Raw genomic sequence first — 18,450 nt, forward strand, 5'->3', positions numbered from 1 at the left:
GTTTTAAATGCAACATAACAGCTATTTGTCGGCCTAATTGCCATTTTCTCCGTAAATAATGATGAAGCCCTTTTAAATTTCTTTCGTGTTTTTTTTTTTTTTTTTTTTTTTTTTCTCTCTCTCTCTTGAACTAAACATCTAGGAAGCCAAGACTGAATATTTAGGAGAAGAATAAAGACCTATTTTTCATGTGAAGAGTTGGAGTAGGAAGAACATAGGACTTCATTCTGGCTTCAGTTCCTGCCTGGGTAGATTTTGGCAAGTTACTCTAAAGTTTCTGATTCTCCAGGACCTCATCTTTGAAATGAAAATAAAAATACTACCTTCCTTTTGCTTAGAGTTGTGGGGAGGGTTACATGAGCGAGAATGTATAATTGTGCTTTATGCACTGTGAAAATCTGTGTAAATGTTAGACTCGGCTGCTGCTGTGACATCATAACTTCTGGCGGAAGAGAAGCCCTTCAATGACTAGCTCTCTCATTTGCCTTGTTCTTTCCTGTTTCCCTGCTATGAGGTTGTGAATTTGTGGCTATAAGGGGTATGCAAACTTGTACATGAATGTCCATAGCAGCATTATTCATGATTTCACAAAAACAAAACAAAACGTGGAAACCACCCGAATGTCCTCCAGCAGATGAATGGTAGATATCTGTATAAATTGCAGTATATTTATACTATGTAATATTACTCATCAATAAAAAGAAATGAAGTAAACCCAACCTCATTATACTATGTAATATTATTCATCAAAAAAGAAATGAAGTAAACCTTGAAAACTTTATTATACTATGTAATATTATTCATCAAAAAAGAAATGAAGTAAACCTTGAAAACTTTATTATACTATGTAATATTATTCATCAAAAAAGAAATGAAGTAAACCTTGAAAACTTTATGCTAAGAGAAATAAAACTGCTGCAAAGGTCACATATCCTATGATTGCATTTATAGGAAATGTCCAGAGTAGGGGTTTCTGATCTGTAGAAGACATACAGTAGATCAGTAGTTGCCTAGAGCTGGAGGAGGTGTTGGCAGGGTTGGGAGTGATTGTTAATGGGAAGGGAGTTCTTCATGGGGTGATGGAATGTTCTAAAATTCATTCTACTGATGGCCGCACAACTCTGTGTCTGTATTAGAAATCACTGAACTACACATACACTTTAAACGGGTAAATTGTATGGTGTGTGCATTTTATTTCAACGAGACGTTGTATATCAATATTTTTTTAAAAGGAGTGGAGATACACACCTTTGCCTTTTCTCCTTCTTTCCCCAGTAGGAGTGGTGGCTCACACCCGTAATCCCAGCACTTTGGGAGGCCAAGATGGGAGGATCATCTGAGGTCAGAAGTTCGAGACCAGCCTGGTCACCATGGTGAAACCCCGTCCCTACTAAAAATTAAAAAATTAGCTGGGTGCATTGGTGGGTGCCTGTAGTCCCAGCTACTTGGGAGGCTGAGGCAGGACAATCTCTTGAAGCCAGGAGGCAGAGGCTGCAGTGAGCCAAGATTGCGCCACTGCACTCCAGCCTGGAGGACAGAGTGAGACTCTGTCTCAAAACAAACAAAAATAAAATAAAAATAAAAAAGGAGATGAGATACACACCTTTGCTTTTTCTCCTTCTTTCCCTAGTAGAAGCCCTGCAGGGGGTCCCCTTGGAGAATATTTTGACTGTACTTGTCCCTCTGACTTGGATCCGTTTCCTGTCCACCACTACTGGTTTTGTTGTAGTTCCTTTGGACAGGCCCATACCGTTCATGACAAGCCCTCTTCACCAGTCCCTGCCATTGGTTCCACTGCACTCAGGACTTCTTTCACAAACTGCTACCTCCTGTGCTGACCTTGTTTCGGGAGGGCAGAGAACTGCGCCAGGTTTAACTCACCTCAGTGCCCGCAGTCAGCACATCTCTACCAGAGTAGATGCAAAATAAATAACTGTTGCATGAATGCATATTTACCTAACAAGAGGGTTCCCCTTAAGTTCAATATTTAAGCTCTTAAGCTTAAATATTGAACTCTAAAACATCAAGACCCTTTGAGGGTTTGCCTACTGGTCTACGGGGCCTGTAAGAGCCTCACAGGAAGGAGAGTTTTTATGCATTTAGTCTTTGCAACAATTAAACAGGAAGCAACTGACAGTGTTCAAAGTCACATGGACAGGGCTACCAAGGGCCTTTATTGGCCCCTACACCTTCTTAGTCCCCAGAACCTACTCTCTTTACAAGACCTCTTCATAAGCCAAACAGAGCAATAATAGCTTTGAAAGGGGAGGGTGGCAGCAGCTGGAAAGGGGATGAAGAAATACAGAAGACCAAAGTCATGACTGATTTAAGACAAACAGGAAATGCACGTAAAGCATCTCCATCATCTCTCCATGACCGTTTCAGGGTTACAGTCAGTGAGCTGCACATTTGGCATCAAATAGACTCACCCTGTGGGGACCCCAGCCCCCCTCAGCCCCACTCAAGCTTCCCTTCCCCTCAGCAGTGAGAAATGCAAGTTGGAAACAGCCAGGCCAGGAGCCTGCCCCACGTGAACACTCAAGCTGCGGACACCTCCACCAAGAATGAGGTTACTGAGCTTGGAGCTTCACTTCCCAGTTAGAAAATCCCCACCAGGCAATGCGAAGAAGACACCATTTGTTGCATCATTAAATTGTAACAAGCCCTGAAATGCACTCCAGAAGCCTGGGTCTATTTGTCCTTGCAGTCGGAAGGAAGCCTGTGATTGGCTGGCCAAGCTCAGCCTAGCAGACCTTATCTCTGACTGGTTATTATTTGATTAAAGAGCCTTCCTCCTCCTGTGGTGTTTCAAAACTGCTCTGGGAGAATTTGCTGTTGCGGGGGGGACTCTTTCTGAGGTTACTGTGGAGCACTCAAAGTCCGTCAGCCTCTGGCCATGCAGAGGGGCACCCAGAGGAAGTAGACCTTGCTTCTTATTCACCCACAGCCTGGGACTGTCTGCTCCAGAGTCTCCATCACCTTTGCTAATCGACTGATTGGAAATAATTCCTCAAACACCACCAAGTCAAGGACACAGGTATTTAAAAACCTGGGGGTCATGGAGTAATTTCTTAGGATGTCATGACATGAGACATGGGGGCAGGACGAGGAAGCCAGGGAAGCAGCGTGGAATGCAGGAGAGGCAGACACAGTAGGAAGAAGAAAGTCAAAGACAAGAACTCAGAATCATGGAATTCCATGGCTAAGGCAAAACTGAGGCTCGTGGGCATAGTTGTTTGCAGCTGAAAAGAGGTGCGAGCGCTTTTGTGATGTAACATTCACACCTGTGTGCATTTGCTCCTCATGAAATCCTTCCCGAGTTTTTGCTAGTCTTTTGGCCTCCGTGTAATCCTCCATCCTGGCTCAGAACCCCCAAATCCTCAGAGGATTTTGGACACTTTACGAAAAATGTAATTGCTTTGGCTTGAAACATCATTAAATCTGATTTGCAAACGGCACATGGCCTTCAAAGGCTCTGCTTAGTAGTACAGATCCTGGTACCAAGCCTCGTGATGTTGGCTACAGAGGAAAGAGGAGGAGCTGAGCACCTCTTTTAGGAAACTTTGTTTCCCCCTTTAAGATCTGTGTTTAACGGGTGATATTCATTCTTATCCCCACTGTATTCCCTCCTCAGGGGTGTTTTCTGAGCTTGGGTCGGGCAGACAGTCTTTGTAGGGGAAAGCTGGGCTCCATTTGGGGCCAGCAGGATTTAACCATCTGGAATGAAGATCAAAGACCGCAGAAAAGACAGGCTTCATTCTCTCTGTTAGATTTGGCTGGAGGTGGCAGCAGAGGGGAAGATACGACGCAAAACCAAGGAAATCAATACTTTTGTTTTAGTACTGAGTGGAAAAGAATGTTTTTTACAGTATGTCAGTATTCTTAACACTGATTTTTCCCTGTATGCATTTCAGGTTAAAAAATAACCATGCCAACCGCATTTCCTCCCTCCACTCTCTGTGGCTGTCTATATTGTCTTGATTCCCAGTGTTGGTATCCAGATAGTCCCTGCTTTGTTAGCCGCAGTGGAATGAGTCCGTGGATCCCCCCGCAGGATGGTGGAGATGCTTCCTGTGCTGACTGCTGTGGTCCCCAGGGAGCCTTCTCTGCAGGGGTCCCATGGGATTTCCTGAGCTTATCCAGAGTATGAGGGCCGAGAAGTTTGTCATAATGACTCATGCTCCTCTTCATAAATTTATGGAAACTGCCAAGAGGTGGAGGACAAGCCCGACGCAAGGGGTTATACTTCTTGGATGTGATTCTTCTCTGCTCTTTTGGAACATTTTCTCCCTTTGCCATTACCAGCATGGTCTGGATCCTGTGTGCCTCTTGGGCCTCTTTTCTCCTCCTTCTCTACCTCTGCCTTACCACAGGAACACGCTTTCTGTTTTCTAGACCCACCGTGGTCGAACCTTATCACATGTTATCCTGTCTGCTTAAAGCATTCTTCACCCTACCCTGCCTCCGGGTCTGACCAAGTCAGGAGATTAGTCAGGACTCTTTCTGAGTAAATCCACTTCTGCTATGAGGTTAGGGTCCCCTGAACTTCCCCTTACTGGACCACTAACCATATTGTCTTAGACTGCTTGTTTCCTGATCCATTGCCCCTGCCAGACTGATAGCTGTGAAGGCAGGGTTCATGCCTTTATGACTCCCAGCCAGAACCCCAGAGCCTAGGAATCTGTGACACCCAGTAGGCTCTTTCTTGTGATAATGGCTAACATTGATGGAGTGTCTTCTTTATACCCAGCACTCTCCTAAGGGCTTTATCTTATTAACTCAGTCCCCACAATGAGCCACTGAAGTCACTGAGGTGTGTGTCAACCCATTTAACGAATGAACAAACTGTAAGTTAAGGAAACTGCTCAAGTTAGCACAGTAAATGGCAGACTTCAGAGCCCTTTTTTTTTTTACATCTATGTCACGATGGCCACTTTAGGGCTGAATGCGCCAGTGAGGAACGAATGAATGATAGCAGGCTGATGGTAAAGACATTGTAACTGTTTCACATGCTCTGCTGGACCCATTCATTCAGCCCGGCCTACTGAGCACCAGCCATGTGCCAGGCTATGAGCAAGGCTTTGAGAATACAGTGATTAGCAAGTACAGACCCTGCGCTGAGATGCTTTCAGTTCTGAGCTCTGCTCTGTTCTCTCTGTCGAGATCAGCTTTCCCGTCCCTCTCACCTGCCTTGGGAGCCAGGGTTAAGCACTTACAGGCTCTTGCCTCAACACGAAGAGGAGCTCCAAATCTGGAGTTTGTTCCAGCCTTGAAGTAAACGCTTAATGAAACTAGCCTTGTCTGGAAGCTGACTGTATCTCAGGCACCAGGCTGAGTGCTTTGCCCTGGCTGATCTTGTATTTCCTCCTTATGAGTCAGAGGGGTTACCACCACCCTGTGTTTCACGAACGAACCAAGGCTAAGAGAACATAAGGAATATGCCCAAGCTGGTAAGTGCTAGAGCTGGGACTCAATGGCAGGCTGGTCTAGCCTCCAAGCCTTTGCCCTTTCCATCAACCAGGGACTTTCTCAGGACCCTAAACTTTGGGCTCACTGCATCCTGATGACTGGTTTCCATTATTAAAAGTAACAGCGAAAACCAGAACTAACTTTTGCACCAACCTAATAATATTCCTGTCTGTCTGCCTCCCCAGTTACTGAGTTGGGATTTTCTCCCTGCTTAGTGGTCCTCAGCCCCCTCTTCCTTGACTGTACCCCTGACCTAACATCTTTTCTGACCACTGATGCTTGTGGGCCCCACATTTGTGCCTGATTAGGCAAGACGGGGCACCTGCCTGGGGACACCTGCTTTGAGCAGCCCTCAGTCTGCAAGTGGCCCCTCCTCTTCTCTTCTCTCAGGGAATGGTCTTGGAGCATCTCGTTCTAGAACATCATGTTTGAAGAAGTCTAAACCAAGGTCCCCAGCTTAAGAAACCCTCATACATCTGTCAATCTTTTGTTAGAAAAGCAGACAGCCTAAGGAAAAGGGTCATTAGAATCCAGAGCCGAATCTCGCGTTTTTCACTTGTTATTTAAATTGTCCAAGCTCTAGTTTCCTCCTTTGTAAAACGGGTGTAATACTTTCTCAAGAGGTTACGTTGAGAGCACAGACTCTGTGTTCAGTAAGTATCGGTTGTGTGCTTACTGTGTGTGAGGCACACAGCGGGTAGAGTGGAGAATGAAGCTGAGAAAGCTGCCTGCCCTTGTGGAACTTACAGTTGAATGGGGATGACCGACATTTAAAAAATCACACAAACAAATAGCTCAGTCCCATATGTGATGAGAAAAAGAACAGAGGACCTAGTTAGATGGCGTGGGAGCTAGCCAAGAAAAGACCCATTGATGAACCAACAGGATTTGAACCCTTAATACCCTGCCTTGACCAGAATGCAGGAAGTTCTCAATACTTGCCGCCCTGGCCATGGACCTGCACCTCTCTGGGGCTCAGAGTCTGTGAGAATAAAATGAGGGAGTTGGATTGAATGATTCCTAAGACTGAGTTGCCCACCTCTGGCATTTTATAATTTGATGGCAGGTTAGATCCAGGTGAAATGAGGGCCTCTGACTCCCTATCCTGGGCTCTTCTACCCCAGGTGCTTCTGCTGGTGGAGAGAAGCTAGGCCCAAACTCAAGGACGGCAGGAGGAAGAGGTGGCTAGTTCTGTCTTCTAGAATCCCCTTTCTCTCAGCACCTCCCCACTACTTCCCCCAGTTGGAGCCCAGTATTCACTCCCCTGGGGTCACTCCTATCAGAAGAACTCTCTAAGCCCCTTTCCAGGAACTATGGCATTCCTGTAGACCCAGTTCTCTGTGTCCTTCCTCTCCAAGCACCTGCACGTCCAGCCTGGACAATTAACGCACCTGGGGTGGGATTCTTTGGATGGTGAAATTCTGAGAACAGGAAGGCTGCGAGGGCAGCAGGGAGCTGAAGATTTGAGAATAAGCCTGGGTCTGTTCCTTGGCTGCCCATGAATGCTCCCAACACTTTCCACTTGACCTCCCCCAGGCGCACCATGTTCCCTCTGCACAGCACACAGTGTCTATTGTGAGCTCTTATTAGTGACATCTCTTGCAAATGGCTGGTTAGCATTTTTTCCAGACAGAGCAGAAACTCTGGAGGTGGTGGGGAGGCTAAGTTTGCAGAGGGTGATGAAAGAAAATGCTTAGCCTCAGGGCCCTGAAAGAATGGGGATGTCAGCATCTTCAATTCTCTCCCACCTTTCCCGGGTAGGGTGGAGGGGGGCTGTCCCCTTGACCTCCAGAAGCATATGCATTCTTTCTCCATCTCTTCTTCCCTACCTGGGGTCTCACTCTTGCCTGCAGCTGTCTGTTATCCAATACCCCCATTGCTTGCTGGTCAGGGAACCTAGTGGGACCTCCAGGGACACTGACGTTTTAGCCAACGATACCTGAAGAGAGCACTAATGGTGAGGAAACTGTGGTAGGCATTAGACTTCAGGGCACACAACTTTTCTCCATATGAATTCAGGATTTGAAAACTCCCTGTTTGATGGTCGAGTCCTAGAGAGTTGAATATTAAGAAAGGGACATAGATGCTGTGCTAGATCAAGAATATTTCCAAAGAGAGGTTGAATAGGAAGTTGTACCCCAGGGAAGTTACCCCCAACAGCTTGTAAGAGGAAAATGACAGTATATGTGCAATGAAAAGTTCACTCTCATCCTTCAGTTCCCAGAACTTCAGCGTTGCTATTCCCACCATGTGGTACTGGGTTCTCCAACGGCCACAGCATGTCAGATGTAAAACGGGCACCCTGGATGTCAGACTGAGCGAGTGCTAATTAAAACATTGCATCACGGCTCCTGGGCTCTCCAGGCACAAGCAGGCAGGAGCCCTTTCCCTACTCTGTCCTCCTTGCCTGGGTGCACTTGCTTAGTGAGCTTTGCATGCAAACTCTACCCATGTCCTGTGGGGCTGGCGGGAAGTGTGGCTGTGTTATGGGCTTCAGCATCCTGCCAGAAATCAGATTGGCCATAAAAACACCCAAAATGAATCTTGAAAGAAAGCGACATTCATTTCTCTCTGGGCTGGACATTCTGCAGGAAAGGGGTGGTTGCCGTAGAAATGAACCCTGAAGGCTGCTAGTAACAGCGTCATTCCTTTTTTGAGTCAATTCCAAAAAGTGACTATGAGGAACAGGGGCCTGGGAAAATTGAAAACCTTGGGAATGAGAGCTCTGCTAGGACCTGGCTATGGAAAAACCACGAGGACTATGAAGCAGCCGCAGGCAGGAGGCTGGCTTCTCCCCACCATCAGCTCTGCTTCCACTTGGACATCTGCAGGCACCGTGGGACAGGAGCTGAACTTTTGCTCAGTGGTCCCCCCAGGCTGGGGCAGCAGCAATTCTGACTCCCATCAGGCTCCCCTTGGGGTGCATTTTAATTATCCTGTGGGTTGATGCTCAGGGTGAGCCTGCTGGGTAAGGTGGGGTGGAGCCCCTTCCACTACCCAGACAGAACAACATGAACTATTAGATACTAGAAAATGTGCTCTCTAATCCCCCGATTTTATGGATCTGTGAAGCAGCACCGTGTGTCCCTGGGGCTTCGCCATCGCTCCTTTGGTGCATGACTACACCATCATTCCTGCCCCATGTCTGATTAGCTCCATGAATCAGGGCAACAAGGCATAGTCACTGCTCTCAAAGAACTCACAGCCCAGTGGAAGAGACTGATAATTAAACAGGCAATTTAGTGCAGCATTACAGAGTGGAAAATGTGGCCAGACCATAGAGCAGTGCGGTGTATTCACAGTGCAATGTGTTTCTTCCCAACTCTCTCCATCCCCAATCCCTGTCCCTGCCCTGAACACCATCTCCATTCTAGCTGGGTCTCAAATCTGATTTTTCTCCAGCCAATGCCAGTGGTTGTTTAGCATTCATGGCACCCACATTACAGACAGCAGATACCTGTTGGCTTATGATGTTTTTTCCAGTCTAGGGTGAATGTAGTCAATTTGAGGAACTTCCCTTCGTTTTGAGAGTCTCTCCTTCCTGCTTGTTGGAATTTTAAAGCATTATTTCTTTTATCAAATGATGGGGTTTGTTCATTGGCAATTTATGTTTAATTTAATTTTAACGTTTTGACTGGGCAGAATAAAAAAGTTAGTATCCCTTGGTTTACTGCACTGTAATAGCTCAGAGTCCAGGAAGCATTGTTCAAAAAGCTGCTTGTCACTGAGGCTAACATTCATGCCTAAACCCATGCAGGAGCCCTTGGGATATCCTTCTTAGTTTCTGATTTCCCAGCCTGTAGCAGAGTAGCAGAGTTGATCTATTCAAATTCCTTTCACTTCCCCAAGACACTTAGCTGGCTATTGCAGCCAAATCCTTAAATAGAAACTACTGTTTTCTTGGCGTCCCAGGCTCCTGTATGTTTAATGCCTCAAGTATCCACTTTCTGGGCCAAAGTCATGAAAATCTAAAGGGGAAACTATCCGTCTCAGAAAGCAGTTGCAATGGAAATAAAAGCCATTAGTACTCAGTGTTATCAGGATGTTTAATTTTTCATTGATATTTCAAGATAAAAGTTGATCTTCAGAGTGGTGTTAATTCAGGTCACCAGCTTCCACTTAGATGCAGCTTAGAGACTGCTGCAAAAGATGCCAGTACCTTGGTTTATGGTAGCCATATCTTGGGGGTTCTCCGTCTGCCTGCTTCTGTTAGGGGATCTTGGGATCATTGGCTTTGCTGTGATTAAATGAAGTCCCCTGATGCATGTGGTTATTCTGACACTTGAGATATGTCCAGGACACTGGAAGTCCCTCACAAGCTTGACAGATGCAACAAAACGTCCACCAGGCAAGCCAAATCCCAAGAATATAAGTGGCAAAGTCCGAGTTCTTGGGCTGTAGTTGAACGTTCCTGTGTTAAACATTGTTTAAAATAAACAGGTCATGCTAGGACCTCAGTGCTTAGATATTTAGCTGCAAGGAGCGTTTTGTTTTACCCATGTTTGCAATCTTGCCTCCTTTCTGTGGCAGCAAATGCAAAAGAGACTCTCATGCTTGTGTTGAGTGCTTCTTGAAGTCAAGGATATACCTTGTGCGTGATATTGGTGGACACCTTCTCCCTCTGCCTGTCACTCCCTTGAGACCCAACACATCTCCTGGCACATAAGAGGCCAAACATGGTTGTTGGTGACAATGATAATGCAAACAATACATATTTCAGAGAGAATGTTTCTGGCGGTTTCTACCATGACCTAATATGACTACTTAATTATTAATATTTTAGCTTGCCTATTTCGTTATTAAAATAAATTCCTTTGACTTGATCATTGTGTTTGGTTTACTTCCCTAAGAAAAGGAAGTTGACGGAGCATGAAGCTGGTGGGCAGCAGGGCCTGTAGGCGGACACTGTGTTCCTTTGGAACCTGCACTGGCTGCTTATGCAGGGGCAAGAACATTGTAGAAGATTTCAGGCAGTGTTTCTCCCCAAGGCTCTGCCAGCTGTGTGGACCTATGCAAGTCTCTTTATGTCTCTGGGTTTGGGTGTCCTTAGCTGTAGAATGTGTTAGGCTGGATCTGAATGGCTCAGCCTTGGCCCTATAGGTGCTATACATTAGATAATTATTTTTGTTGTGGGGACTGTCCCGTGAATCATAGGAAGTTTAGCAGTGTCCTGTCTCTAACTGCTGGATGCCAGTGGTACCCCTCCCTTCATTTGTGACAACTAAATATATCTCCAGACATTTACAAATATCCCCTGGGGAGCAAAATCATCTCTGGTTGAGAACTATTGGAGCAGATGATTTCTACCTGAGTTGGAGAAACCACACTAAGAGTTGTTAATGCATCCTGTTTTATTGAGCTTCTACTCTGTGCTAGGCACTGTATTAGACTTTGTAACTTGAATAGATATTCTATTGAGAAAGGGGCATCTACTTCATGAAAATCTGAGTGAGAGCTGGATAATCTGAATTATTTGCACAGGCATGGAGGTAGAGTGAAGAAGATAGAATCCCTGTTTTGATTCTTACTAGCCATGTGAGCTCCATCCCCTCATCTGTAAAACATCATATTTTCACACTGTTGTGGGGACCTAATGCCCAGTGTATAGGAAAGCAACAGATCATAGTAGACACGCAATAATTAAACTTCTTTCCCCAACCACCAAGGGATTCAGATCTGTGAAAATCATTACTTTTACCAGTATTGTTCTATCTTTACAACCTACTCTTCTTCCCCTACCCACCCCAACCCTCTTCCTTCTCAAGCCAGTGCTGATATATCATCTTAAAATCCCCAACTGTCTATTTCAACAAGAGCCCCCAGATCTCTTGTGTCACCAGATTGTTGAACTTGGGCCATCCTTGAAAGGGTTGTCTCTTCCTATCAAAAAAAAAAAAAAAATTCTCTAATAACCGGAGATTTGCAGACAGCCTTGTTCTACCTGTGTGCTTGAGCAGGACAATGGCAATAGGAATTGAGGACAACGGACCTTCTACCCACATGCATTAGCTGCATGCTCCTCCTGGAGGCACTGATTAGGCATGGGTTCTCAGTGTCTCAAGGCCATGCTTTGGATATTGACAGCAGCTGCTGTGCCATCTCCTCCACGGAAAAGACCTTGGTGTTTGGTAGCCTGGCATAGTGAGAGTCCTCATGTCACAGTGAGAAGGATTTCAGGGTGAGGGAGTTTGAAGCTGCACCCTCCTCTCAGTGAGAAACTGACTAGGGGCTCCAAAGAACATAAAGACAGTGTAGTTCTTTAAAAAACAGACTCTGCCTCAAATCCCAGCTTTGCCACCTACTCCCTGTGTGACCTTGGGAAACTTAGTTCTTTTTCCTGAACCTCAGAATCATCTCTGAGAAGTCTGTAATCATAAGGGTCTTTCTCGAGTTGGATAGTTATGAGAATTAAATAACAGAGTGTATGGAGAGCGCGTGGCACAGTTCCGGTAAATACTAAGTGCTCACCAGAAATCCATTATTGTTAATAATATGTATCATCTTAAATGGTAACTCAACACTAATGAATGTAACATGTTAAACAGACAACAAAAAGCAGAAGTTTGGGTGGATGAAAAATATGAGGTTGACTCATTCTGTTACTGACAAGAAAACAGGCTTAGAAAGGGGCAGAGTGGGAAAGCCTTAGCAACTAGGACCTTGGTGCTGGCTGTTGGCAGAGCTGGGACAGGTTCCCCCTCTCCAGAGTCCCCTTCAGATGCTGGTTCTCCCATGCTGGGGCTGCTTTCCTGCTCAAACCTTTATGGCCCATGTTTAGAAAATTACACAAAAATTAAGGGAGTAAGGTTTTAGAACAGTGTGCAGTTTGCAGAGGGAATCTTTTTTGGAGGCTTGTTTTCAGAGGGACTCTTTCTTCAGGATAAGAGAGAAATGAATATTTTGTCTAATATGTTCCTAAATACCTAGGGCTACCCCAGAGAAGGGGGTTTCTAAATTTCCATCTTAGCTAGATGAAACAGGAAGAGGAGACTGAGTGTTTCACAGCTTCTCTCTCCCCCTATCCCGCTCCCCCTACCACAGCGCTGAGAGGAGGCCTGTCCTCTACACTCCAGCTCACACTAACCCATTGCTTACACATCGCCAAGCACTACTGAAACTACCTCCTTTGCCCATTGTTCTCCCATCTTCTCAAAGTTCAGCTCCTGACTCCCAACCTAGACCCAAGGGATGGCGAGTTGATATTTTGCTTCAATGCTGATATTCGGTCTTAAGAACCACTCTGAATTACTAAACAGCTGAGCACAAATAATGGTCACCTTTCCAAATGAGATTTTAGATTTCTCTGGGCTGGCTCAGACCTCATATCTTGCCTTTTATCCCTGGCCAGTGACTTACAAATTTGCTTGAGAAGGAAAGACTGAGGTGTTCAGGGTCCAAGGTTGAAAGAAGAAGAATTTTTAACAGAGTGGCTTGGTACTATTTTGGACATGCTTGAGATGAAAATCTATGTAGGTTTTTTTATGGTGTCAGCATGTAAAATTATGCGACTACAATGCGAATGGAACCTTGCCTAAAATGTCATAAATTATTTGAATTAAACTCTACTGTAGTCTTAAGTGATGGTTATAATTCAGTCAAAAGGTGAATCAGTGGAGTCATAATTCCTATTAGAACTCTATTTCCTATTTTGCCTTTTTAAACGTAACAGTCACCTACCTGCTGTCTTACTTATTAAAAGAGGGCTCCCCATGAACATAGTACACATTTGAATGTCATTCTTTTCCTCACCCCCTCATTTTTAAACCCCTTTCTAGAATAGCATATATAGAACAACGACTTAATGGAAAGATTGGTAACTATGGCTCCTGGGCCAAATGCTGCTTATTCATCAAATCTGTTTGATGAATAAAGTTTTATTGGCACACAGTCACATCAGTTTTCTTATATACTGTCTAAGGCTGCTTTCATGCTACAAAAGGACTGAGTAGTTGTGGACAGGACCATATGGCCCACAAAGCCTAAAATATTTACTATCTGGCCATTGATTTTTTAAAAAGTGCTGATTTTGACTTAGAGAATGAGTGTCAGAGTCAGATACATCTGGGTTCAAATCAAGTCTTGGTTCCTTGCTAGCTGTGACATTGGGAAAGTTGCATAACCTCTCTGCGAAACCTAATCGGTACCGTGGAAATGATCAATACCTATCTTGGAGGGCTGTTGTGCGAGTTAATTGAGAAACCTACAGCCTTGTGCCTGGCACAGAGTAAATGCTCAATAAATGGTAGCTATGCTGATGATCTTTCATTCTTTTATCCAACAAATGTATATTTGGTGCTTTTTCTATGATAGGTCTGGGGGCTACGCAGTTACTAAAATGTAGAAAGTTTCTGCTTTTATGGAGCTCACATTCTAATGAGGAAGATAGACAATGGTCAAGAAAAAAATTAACAGGTTATTTTCAGAAACGGATAAGTGCTATAAATAAAATAAATAGGATGATATAGAAGAAAATGACAAGGCAAGGGATAGAAAGTTGCTAACCAAGCTAAGATCTAAAAATAATAATGAATCAACCATGCAAATGTCTGAAGAAGGAATGTTCCTGGGAGAAGGGACCATAAACACACAGTCTCTGAGCCAGTTATGAGCTGGGGATGGTCCAGGAACAGAGAGATGACCTTGGGGACGAGGGTTGAGTAAGGCAAGGGAGAGTGATAGAGGACCAGAGGCGAGAGGTAGACAGGGGCAAAACCATGTCAAAGCTTGTAATTCCTGAAAAAATAATTGGCTCAGAGGCAGGGATGCAAGCTGAGACCATGAAAGGGCAAAAATGTAAGTGGGACCTTGACCTTATTCTATGATCTTTGTTCTAAGTATCATCATCCATCCTCTTTGGTCTCAGGCATTGGCCACTGTTGAACAGAGGAATGAGTAGGGTCCTCGTGAGTCCTGGTCAAAGTGGCAGCTTTTGGCTGTGGCAAACCCCTCACACCCTACTTGGGTTCTTCTCCTCACAGTGCCCCCTGATTCAGCAGACAGATCTTCTGGCCAATGTCACTACCTCTTTAAAATAATTCCTTTTCAGAAGCTTTTAATGCTTCTCGAGGTAGAGCACTTAAGGTGAAAATCAGTTAATGTAATCTCAAAACTCTAATAAATGTCCAGCAACATAAGACCACCAGATAAGCATTTTAGCCCTAGGGTCACTCAGAATTCACAGCTCAGTTCTCATAATTAGCATTTCTTTTATGTCTGAATCATTGAACAGGTGTGGAGAACTCCATAACAATATTTTACCTGTTTAAGGTTTAAAAGCAGGCCTTAGATATAATCAGTTGCTCAAACTGCCTCCAGAGTTGCTAATAATAGCTACACAGTATTCCACAGTAGCAAAACACTATTGCATACTTGTGGCTCACTTAGAGGTAAAAGTATCCCTTCAGTTTGCTTACCTTTATCCATTTTGAATGACTCCTTCTCCTCCTCTGGTTGTTTTCCTCTTTATTCTCCTTCTTCATCTTCTTCATCATCAGCAAAACTTTTTATTGGAAGTACTTAGCTCACTAATAGTAATTAATATTTCCCTTACAAAGCCGGGCATGGTTGTTCATGCCTGTAATCCCAGCACTTTGGGAGGCCAAGGCAGGAGGATCCCTTGAGCCCAGGAGTTTGAGACCAGCCTGGGCAACATAGTGAGACCCTGTCTCTACAAAAAATAAAAACAAAAATTAGCTGAGCCTGGTGGCATGCATCTGTGGTCCCAGCTACTCGAGAGGCTGAGGTGGGAGGATAGCTTGAGATGGGGAAGTCGAGGCTTCAGTGAGCCATGATCGTGCCACTGCACTCCGGTCTGGGCAACAGTGAGACCCTGTCTCAAAAACAATTAATAGTATAGTTGTTGAAGGAAAACTATTCTCTCTCTCTCTCTCTATATATATATAGTATATATATATATAGTGTATATATATAGTATATATATATCTCTCTCTATATATAGTATATATAGTATATATATCTCTCTCTATATATATAGTATATATATAGTATATATACTACACGTAATATATACTATATATAGTATATATACACTACACGTAATATATACTACATGTAATATATACTATATATAGTATGTATATACTACACGTAATATATACTATATATAGTATATACACACTACATGTAATATATACTATATACAGTATATATATACACTACATGTAATATATACTATATATAGTATACATATACTACATGTAATATATACTATATATGGTATATACATATATTTCAGTCCTTGGGTTTGCAGAAATTAAGTATTAAGTATAGTTTACTTACATATCTATAGTATAGTATACTTACTATATATAGTATGTTACTAGATATATATATATACTTACTATAGTATATATAGTATAGTATAGTTTACTATATATACTATATAGTATATGTAGTATAGTATATATAGTATAGTATAGCTTACTATATATATATAGTAAACTATATTCAGTAAGCCCACCCAAAAGTGGGCTTACTGAATCACATGGTAGCTCTATTTTATTTTTTGAGGAACCTTCATACTGTTTTCCATAATAGTTATACTACAAACACTGATTCTTAATCTGGGGTACAAACACTAATTCTTAATCTAGGGTCCATGAATGACCTTGGAGGGAGGTTATGAAACTGCTGAAATGGAATATAAATTTTTACATGTGCATTTTTTTCTGGGAAAGAGCTTGGAGTTTCATCAGATTATCGAAGTGTTCCCAGATGCCAAAAAGTGAGGACTTACTGCTTTAAAGACTTCGCTGCCTCAATCAGTAGTATAGTCCTTGAAGGAAAACTATGTAAGTTTATACCTGGAAAAGAAAAACGTGCTGAAGTTGAATCCAGAGAAGCCTGTGATTCTGAAATACACCTATTACCGGCTGTGATCTGTGAAAGCAAGTGGGACTGATATCTGGATCCAGTGGAATCTTCGGTCTTTGAGGGGACCGGACATTTTCCTAGGAACTGCAAGCATTACATAGTACCCACTCTGTGCCAGGCACTGTCTCAGTGCCTTACATATTTTAACTCTTAATCCTTATAATACTGTGAAGTAGGTACCATTATTAGCTTTATTTCATGGATGAGGAAAATGAGGTACAGTGAGATAAAAACCATAAATTGAGTTTACTTTAAACATTCCAAGACCCTTCACAATTGTGGACAGTGTAGTTTGATGAGCTGTAATTAATGGTTCAGAATAATTATCATTTTGACATGTGTAAATGGCAGCCATGTTGTAATCTTGAAGTACATACCAAATTAATAACAGGATTCCTATACATGCCACCTCTGTTTTTGTGAATAAGAATGCCGTACCAGGTCACATACAGAGGAGAGCCAGTTAACTGATTTGCTTAATTAGAATTTGGCTAAGAGTCACTGTGGCTTATAAAATAGGTTTACTAACCAAGTAGGCAATTTTATTTTTGTAACTATTAGCACAATCAAAAAAATTCAGACTGTTTACCTAAGGCATGCCACAACTTTGTGGAGCTTAAAGTCAATGAAACTTTATCTCTGGGAGGTTAAAATTTCATTCATTCAGGATTTGATCAATTGATGGAGCTTTAGATATAATTCATTCTTTACCTGGATTATATTTATTCAACAGTTAATGAGCAGGTGACCTTGAAATTTAAACGAACTATTCTCTAAGAACGTCACTTATAAATAAGCTAGAGAAAAACCAACATTATTGTGTTGGTTTTTATTATTATTATTTATGGCCCATGTTTAGAAAGTTAGGCAAAAATTAAGGAGAATAAGGTTTTAGAACAGTGTGCTGTTTGCAGAGGGAATCTTTTTTGGAGGCTTGTTTTCAGAGGGACTCTATCTTCAGGATAAGAGAGAAATGAATATTTTGTCTAATATATTTCTAAATACCTATGGCTACCCTAGAGAAGGGGGTTTCTAAATTTCCATCTTAGCTAGATGAAACAGGAAGAGGAGACTGTGTATTTCACAGCTTCTTTCTCCCCCTACCCAGCTCCCCCTACCACAGCGCTGAGAGGAGGCCTGTCCTCTACACTCCAGCTCACACTAACCCATTGCTTACGCATCACCAAGCACTACTGAAACTACCTCCTTTGCCCATTGTTCTCCCATCTTCTCAAAGTTCAGCTCCTGACTCCCAGCCTAGATCCAAGGGATGGCGAGTTGATATTTTAAGATTTATTTAACCCATATTAAGATTTATTTAACCCATATTAAGATTTATTTAACCCATTGGTTACCTATAGCAGTTACTAGGAATTCTACAATTTATGTATGTGTGCTTAATTTACACCTGTGTCCAGTGCTTTATGGAGGTGAAGTAGGAACACTGGCCCAGAAGTGAGAGCCTCTGGAGAAATAACTATGATGTGATTGATAAAGGGGGAAGGTGTTTTGTTATCTCGTAAGCAGAATCACATGTGCAAAAGGAATGGGGTGAGGGAAGTGTTGGTCTCTGTGATCCATCCAACCAGTAGTAAAACAAAATGGGGCTAGAAGAAGAAATTGCACCTTGCAATCCTAGATTATGAAAAGCCTGTTCTCTAATATCTTACTTGCATGTTGGAGATCATCCTTGTAATAAACATCAAATATTGTATGGAGTAAGATGGTGATGACTGCTAGTTAGAAAAGATGTGGTGAAAACCATAGCCAAATAATCCTGCTATGCTTACTTAAGTTTTGCTTTATGTAAGGTAATTTAGGTAATTGGAAACTAGATTGATAACACTCTTTACTTTGGAGGCCTTTTCTTTTGGGAAATCTGTAAGTTAAAAGCCAAAGACAGTTACACAGAGTATGTTTAGAACACCCAAGAGAATAAATTTTCTAAAGGAAAATATTGAGCTTTTATATGTCAGATTTCTTTAGAAGTATTCTAAAAATTCTAAATGTCTTTAGAAGTATTCTAAAAATTAGCCTTAGTTGAACTTAGATTGATCTTCCTTTCAATTATACTTAGTGAGTGAGGTT

General features: G+C 42.8%; 2 protein-coding genes across 3 annotated transcripts in view; both read left to right on the top strand.

Annotated features, from left to right (window-relative positions):
* Nucleotides 1-716, top strand: part of LOC101024595 (guanylate cyclase 2G-like) — a 128,752-nt gene extending 128,036 nt beyond the window's left edge. Inside the window, exon 16 of the mRNA XM_021943660.2 lies at nucleotides 143-716. The gene's annotated coding sequence lies outside the window, so the exon portion shown is untranslated. The remainder of the gene's footprint in view (nucleotides 1-142) is intronic.
* A 2,075-nt stretch (nucleotides 717-2,791) lies between these two features.
* GPAM (glycerol-3-phosphate acyltransferase, mitochondrial) overlaps nucleotides 2,792-18,450 on the top strand; it is a 63,625-nt gene continuing 47,966 nt past the window's right edge. For both annotated transcript variants that reach the window (XM_021943656.2, XM_017944312.3), the window contains exon 1: nucleotides 2,792-3,037. The gene's annotated coding sequence lies outside the window, so the exon portion shown is untranslated. The remainder of the gene's footprint in view (nucleotides 3,038-18,450) is intronic.

This window comes from Papio anubis, chromosome 11, assembly GCF_008728515.1.
Source record: "Papio anubis isolate 15944 chromosome 11, Panubis1.0, whole genome shotgun sequence".
NCBI lineage: Eukaryota > Metazoa > Chordata > Mammalia > Primates > Cercopithecidae > Papio > Papio anubis.